Below are 7,185 nucleotides of genomic sequence, written 5' to 3'. Positions count from 1 at the left end.
AGTACAAGCAGAGTACATCAAAACTATTATCTGTGATCATTTAATTTACAATAACTGCTTTGGGTGTGAGGGATCTGATGTTTATGAACACCAAATCTTACATCCCGTGGTTACTAGGATAAAACAAGCTCCAGTCTGGATCCAGAACACCTGAGAAGAGAGGAAACCAACCCCTCAGAGGACTTCAGATGATGCTAAACCTGAAACAACATACAGAACTAACCAATATTGCTACAAGTGTGATTGCATCATATAATAATTGCTGTTAATAGTGTTTATCGTCTGGTTGACTACTAGTAAATATTGTAAAAAAAAAATAAAAAAAAAAAAAATTCTGTAAAGTTGCTTTGCAATGATTTGTATTGTACAAGCACTGATTTAATAGATAACAATCATGATCTTATCTCACATGATCTTATCTTATCTCATTTAATTTAATCATATAGCAACTAGTAACATAAAAAGCACCATTAGCTGAAGCTGTAATTATACCATATCAGCGAAACAGATTCAGCATACCCTCTATAGTGTGTACTGTATCTGTATTAGCACTCTGGAAAGCATCAGAGGTTTCTACAACGTGTTTTTGCAGTGTTGATCAATGTAGCTAATTACAGACATACCTGTTGATTTCTTGAATAAAATGGCCAATCAGAGGTGTTTTGAGTCGAAATCCCCTTAATATACACTCACGGAACCCAAGAGTTTTTTGTTCAGCATGGAGTTTTGAAAAGGTGAGATCACTTAATATAAAAAACCGCAGGCATCAATCACATTGTCTGGTTGCTGTACTGTACAGTGAGTGTTCTTATGGCAGGTGTGTGACGTTCGGGTGCCATGGAACATGCACTATATTATTAATTAATTCATTTAAATAAAGAAATGCATTGACATTTTACATATTGCATTGCCATTTATCAAATATTGTTCAAACATTTTGCTATCCATATGCTTCCATATATAAAGGGAGTGGTCTTGGTGCACTTTCTATGCTATATTATTCAGGCAGAATTTAAATATATTAAAATGGAATTTCATGCTGCTAATATAGGTTTACTATGGAAATTGCAATGATTAACATGTAATAATAACCATAGCTATAGATGGTACAAAAATAAAAATAAAAAAATGACAAAATAGATTATTAAGGCTAGAGCACTTATTTCAGAAGCACCCTTAGTGATTTGCTTCTGGAACTGGGCCTGTGCTAATTAGATGTAGAAATGATAGTACACATACCCACAAGTTTAATGTGGTGAATGTTGTCGAGCTGTAGTCACGACACTGTTACTGTGCTGCATGTATTTCCAGCACAGAAGTGCATGTTAGGCTTAATTCAGAGCGATCTTGTCTCTCTTATCTGATTAACTGTAATGAAGCAAAATATCCAATGATCATTTATACAATGATTAAACTTTAGTATAAGTTGCTCAGGAAACCTAAACCCAATAGTAAACCACTTACTTAAGATATCATGCACACCGGATGAAAAGTGCCACGCCATCATGTCGTCACATTCAAGGCAAAAGTCCAACATCTAATCACCAAATCTAATCACCTTGCATGCAAAAGTTTGCTGGGTTTCAGTGGGTTTTGCTGTAAAAACATGTATCTCTCTAAATGAAGCATAGACTTTATTCCATCAAACTTTTTCATCCGAGGTTGAGGTTGAAGCAGACAAAAAAATAATGCTCGTGCAATGTGCGATCAGCTTTGAACTTATTGTTCTATATCTTGCAACCAACGTTAAAATTCTCTTATTATTGAACATTTCTAAATTAAGTGTGCCATCTTGGACTCCCTTCCGTCACTGATACTATCTTGCCAAAATATTCCATAATGCCATAGTTAATCATAGTTAATCATGTTTTGATAAAGCCAACTTACTGAAATCCCATTTAAACTTCTTCTTCTTCTTCTTTTTCTTCTGAGACCAAATTTTAAAATGTATCTCCTCCTAGACTTTTAAAGCTACATCAACCAAATTGGTCTGACCCAGGTTGCTATATCTTTTCTAACTGATCTGGCTTACTGTTTTCGTAAACCAGACTATCAAACCCCCTAAAATCCCATAGACTTTCATTGATGGTGTGAAAACGTTTATAGAATAAGACTTGTTGTGTATTTAAAATATCTACTGCCATAGCAAGCCTTAAAGACTCCCTACTGAAAATACAGCTAAAGCCAACCTAAGCTGATTGGTTGCTTTTTGGTCTCCCAAACTGGTTTTAAAGTGGTTTTGGCCACTGTCACCCTGGTCTTAGCTGGTTTTTAGTTTAGTTTTTGTTTTTGTTTTTACTGAATCAACTGGTTCCCTTTGGAAGTGCGCTAACAAAGTGACGCTGTGAGGCTGCCTCGACGAGCATTATCTTTCTGACCGCAGCCCTCCAGCTCAGGTGAGCCTTCCATTTCTGCCTGGTCTCCATGCAGAGATCAAAAAGGAATGGAAGAAGCCATTTTCTTCTCACATACATCAGGTTTGGCAGAAGAGTTATGCCGACATTGAGGTAATGCTGAAAGCGGTTATGAGAGGATCCTGTACCCTGTAGAAAGAGTTTTCTTAGATTTGATCCAGATGAGCCATCAGCGTTCTTGTCCGAATCATAGTGATACTTACTATCTACTCGTTCGTCTTTGGGGGTTTTTACATATGCCCTTATCCTCCCCTTCCTAATTCCTCTGTAACCACCAGCTCTTCACCTGACCGAGGTTAGGTGGGAACTTCTTGCAAACAGTCTCCTATGCTGTAACTATGATGTTTCGGTTGGTTCTATGTTCATAGTAACCGACTTACTGATGGTCCAGACTAAAGGGAGTCGCCCCCTTGAGTGGGCCTCCAGCACAAGAACCAGGGTGGGTCGGTATGGTCCATTTTGAATATACTATGCAGTTACGAAAGTCTTCTTGTATAATGTATGCTGCCACAGGTGATGCTCCCTCACCAGAGGTTTTTAAATTTGAGCTTGCCTCTCCCGTGCGGTTCGGCACCTCTGTCTCGACACAGTCTCTATAGTGTGATATCTAGGTGAAAGAGTCTCTATGTGCTGAGAATTAACTGACCTCTGTGACGGGAGGCAGCTAGCAGACGGTCGGTTTAGCCAGTCTGTCTGCTTCCTGACCTCAGTTAGTCAAGCATAAACACTAAGACTATTTGCCATATTTCTAGAGAGGAGAGCAGCGCCACCCCAGGAAAGATGAAGACCATCTCTTTTCAACAGGTCAGGTCTGCCCCAAAAGCTCGTCCAATTGTCTATGAAACCTATGTTATTCTGTGGGCACCACTTAGACATCCAGCCATTGAGTAATGACAATCTGCTATGCATCTCGTCACCACGGTAAGCAGGGAGGGGACCAGAGCATATTAAAGTGACTGAAATCGTGCTTGCAAGTTCACACACCTCTTTAATGTTATTTTTAGTGATCTCCGACTGGCGAAGTCGAATATCATTAACGCCAGCATTAATAACAATCTGACTGTATTTATGTTTAGCATTAGCCAGCACTTTTAAATTTGCCAAGATGTCAGGGCCTCTGGCTCCTGGTAAACATTTGACTATGGTGGCTGGTGTCTCTATATTCACGTTCCGTACAATAGCATCACCAATAACTGGAGCACTTTCATCAGGTTTCTCAGTGGGTGCATCACTGAGTGGGGAGAACCTGTTTAATGTTTTGATCGGAACAGAAGAGCGGTGTTTTGACCCACGACTACGCTGCCTCACCGTCACCCAGTTGCCCTGCTGCAGGGGCTCTGTTACCGGAACTGAAAAATGTACAGGAATCCCTGAGCTAGACGCATCCAAAGCCGTATCTAGAGCCTAACACTTTTACTGTCCTCAATTAAAGTTTGGATGCGTGTCTCTAATTCTGAAATCTTCTCTGTCAGCCTAACTATTGCCCTGCAATTTATCACATGTGAATCCCTCATGTAACACGTGCCACCCTAATATCTTTCAAGTTATTTTGTCAATGGACCAGTAAGTTCAGCAGTCTAGGTTCGTCCGAGGAGAGAGATGTGCGACAGCAGTGAACCACTCAGACACGGGGGTTGAGGTACGAATAAGAAAGATTATATTTTAACAGTGAATTAACAACAACAAAAAAAAAAAACGGTTTTGTTTCCTCACTCAGTATACAATAACCTCAGTTAGTTGCATTCAATAATAAGGATTTGTACCACGTTCTTTTTTTTCCTTACAGACTTATAGCAATATAACTCATGAAAGTAATTGAACGTTTCCCCTTCTGTTTTCTACCTCGTTGATATCGAATTCAACAGGTTAAATTTAAAGCAGTTTATCATTAATTTATAATCAACCTTTTCCTTTTTTTAACTGTTCTGTCTAAATTTAAATCTTAGTTTAATTGTTCAGCGATTATTTACCCATAACCTCAAGAAAGTTTCTGAAAGATATTAAAACACCCAATAACAAAATTTCATTCAGTCTGAACACCTCAAAATTTAACAAGAGTCCACTGCTTGCAACAAACAAATCAGAATCATTCTTTGAGAGGAAAAAAAACAAAAAAAACAGGCGGTTCCATAAATTTAGTCCAAGAATCCAGGAAGTAATGAAATCCAATGTCTCTAAAGTCTAAAATTCCACTCCTACCATTTGAAGATGAACAAGTTTCAACTTCGGTGCCTCTTTCAAAACCAGGAATGTTCTCAACCTTCAGCAATGGGTGGCTCGCCAGTCCAAACTCCACCGTTACAACGCACAGGAGAGAGTTGAGACAGTTCACGATCCAGGAAAAGGTTCACACTTCACTTGATCCGTATCCAGAACAGGCCACATGCAGTAGATGAGCATCCCAACAGAACATCACATGGAACAGCAAGGAGAGAGAAAAAAAAACAAAAACAAAAAAACCTGGCCTTGATAGACAAGGCAAAAAAATAAATAAATAAATAAATAAATAAATAATCAATCATCACTTTACAATGTATATACTGATTCAACACAAATTTCAAATAAACAATATACAATTCATATACTTCTGTGTATGAAATTTCTTGTAGAAGTTTTTTCTTTTCCTTCTGTGGTATTTCTTTTTAACAATAAGCATTGCACTTTAATTTTATGCAGTTACTTGTATAATTTCTTTGTTTGACACACTAAGCATATTAACTATTGCTATTCACAGGAATTACCATTACTGTTGTCTCTATTTCCTTCTTAGGTCTGTTTCCATCATTTACACTACACCAAATAAATGGTTAATTTATGAAACACATTTTTAACAAAACCTTAACCCATATTGTAAAGGAAATAAAATGAAACCACATCAACTCACCAAGGAAACTCAATTCAAATGTATATGAAAAATCCAGAAAACTCCCAATGATCCACGTTAGAAGATATCACCCTCAGACACACCTGCCTTTTCTCTCAGTCCTCATTAGAAATATGTATGTAAGATAATTTACATCAGCATTATGCTAACGCTAAAACTGCGCTACCAACATGCGTTAAGAACGTTACACGAGATAAATCAACTGGTTCTGCAGTTACAAAAATACTACATTTTATATCATTGATGTATAACGATATAGGGATGTATTAAATTGATCTTACGTCATTTATTTTCAATTCTGAAAGCACTAAATCTCTTGGATCAGCGACAGCCATCTGCTCTCCTCTCAAGTTCACGGAAAAAAAAGAAGGATCTGGAACGCGCACTGCGTTGTAATTTGCCGCGATAGCGGAAAACGTAATGACGTCATTCAAAATGCAATTTCATTGGATGAGTTTATAATCCTTAATATAAATATATATATATTTTTACTTATAAAGATTTATGATTATAAATATTTTATTCAGGTCACAGATACATATTTTATCTCATATTTGCTTCATTATTTTCTCTGCTACTAATCACTAGTAACCTGGGTTACACATTCCCCCCCTGAATTCAGGCACGTCCTCGGGCATGGATGAGGTTGAATCGTCACTACAGTGGGGAAAGCATCCGATACATCAAAGGTTTGATGACTAGTGGGTGTTTGTTTCTTCCAATGAAGTGGTAAAGGCAGAGCTCAAACCTTGTAGTAGGGACTGAATGACCAATGTCAAGGGATTTCCTAATTTATGATACTCAAGTTTATTAGGAGGTCCACACTGCCTTTTAGAACGTCTAGGGCCATTGGCGCCTAGGTCATCATCCATGACTGGTTGGTAACTTGAAGCTGTTTTGGTAGGTGGTGTTTGATCACTGGATTGAACTTCATCACCCACAGGGTCTAATTCCAGCACTCCTCTGCTGGTCTCCCCTTCAGCCATATTTCCATCTTTCCCAGAATCCGCTTCATTGGTGTTGAAATCAGCAGAGTTCACCACAGGTAAGTGATTCTCACTGTCATTATCTTGTTGGTTATCTGTTGACTCTTCTAGTCTAATGTCAGGTAAGGTTTCTTTACAGGGTTCACCACAACAGGGGGTGGTTCAATGGACTCCACAGCAGGTAAGTTCTTTACAACCATGGGACTCTCAGAAGGTAAGACAGTTGTTTTAATGAATTCCAACTGGCGTCTTGAACTTCTAATATCAAGAGAGTCATCATCAGATTCTGACTGATCGCTCATTAGATGTTCTTGGTGAGCAGCTTCTAGAGCAGAGTTAGATCTGGTTATAGGTTTACGTTGAACATTCAGAGGACCCAACTCTTCAATTTCGTTCACAGATAAAAACCCACAAGGGCGAAGTAAGTCACGGTGTAGAGTGCGAACTGGACCGTTCTTTCCCTCAGGCTGGACTACATACACTGGGAGATCTCCAACCTTCCGGACGACTACATAAACATCTGACTCCCATTTGTCTGCCAGCTTGTTCTTGCCTCTCAGTCTCAAATTCCGCACAAGGACTCTATCTCCCAAATCGAGGTTAGAAACAACCACATGTTTGTCAAATCTGCGCTTGTTACGTTGAGCCACTTTTGCAGCGTTCTTGATGGCAATCTCATAGCTCTCCCTTAAACCCTCTTTCAGATTCCTCACATACTGAGAGTGAGACGTAGTCGATCCATTCACTGGCAGACCAAAGGCCAAGTCAACTGGCAGCCTGGGTTGTCTACCAAACATTAGTTCATAGGGAGTATATCCAGTCACATCATTTCGAGTGCAATTGTAAGCATGTACCAAGGGCCTCACATACTCCTTCCAGCATGACTTATTTTTGTTCTCAA

The sequence above is a fragment of the Carassius auratus genome, chromosome 23 (assembly GCF_003368295.1).
Source record: "Carassius auratus strain Wakin chromosome 23, ASM336829v1, whole genome shotgun sequence".
NCBI lineage: Eukaryota > Metazoa > Chordata > Actinopteri > Cypriniformes > Cyprinidae > Carassius > Carassius auratus.
The sequence above is the reverse complement of the archived record's forward strand: the minus strand, read 5'-3'. Positions refer to the sequence as shown.